Consider the following 700-nt stretch of genomic DNA (forward strand, 5'->3'; position numbering starts at 1 on the left):
AAAAAAAAAGTGTCCTAACCCCACCCACACTCCTGACAAGACACACTAATTATAGTGAATAAATACAGCCGACATATTTAAAACCTAGGCTAACCCTAAATTAAAAGTGATTTCAAACGGGGCAATTGCTGCACTGGAGAGAAACTTCTTAAAAATTTTGTTTTGTGCAAAAATACTTCAGAGTTGTTTCTGTAACAAAATTGGCTATTGTGTGTGGAAATAATTACAAAAAAAAAGAAAAAAAGAAAGATAAAAGGAACATGCCCAACAATAAGTCTTAATAAAAATCAACAATGACAGCAAATGTAAATCTTTTCATCATGGTTCAAAGTACTAAGTACAAAGTACCCGAAATTTGGGAAATCAGGGGAACTTGTGTATAATTCTTGCCCATGACTGTTAACGCTGGTTAACCAACCAGGTTGTGGGCTCATCGGTGTGCTTTGACCCTTCTAATTGATACTGCTGGTGAATCCATAGATCAGCTTTCATTCATTACATCTCTGTGATCGATTAGCCATGATTCATTTGATAAAATCACCACAATTATAACCCACAGCTTTTGATCCCCTTTACCCTGGTTCAACTTCCCACTGTTGTTTTGTATGACTGACAGAATGACACATTACTGGACACAGCAGTTGGGACCGTTGGGATCCTTGAACCGCAGACGCATCTTGGGTCTGTATTTTTCAAGGTA

At 37.4% G+C, this 700-nt stretch overlaps 1 long non-coding RNA gene across 1 annotated transcript in view; it reads left to right on the forward strand.

The window, feature by feature from the left end:
• LOC107556373 (uncharacterized) overlaps window positions 1–700 on the forward strand; it is a 1,485-nt gene that overhangs the window by 492 nt on the left and 293 nt on the right. The window lies entirely within an intron of this gene.

This window comes from Sinocyclocheilus grahami, unplaced genomic scaffold, assembly GCF_001515645.1.
Source record: "Sinocyclocheilus grahami isolate Dianchi unplaced genomic scaffold, SAMN03320097.WGS_v1.1 scaffold566.1, whole genome shotgun sequence".
Classification (NCBI taxonomy): Eukaryota; Metazoa; Chordata; class Actinopteri; order Cypriniformes; family Cyprinidae; genus Sinocyclocheilus; species Sinocyclocheilus grahami.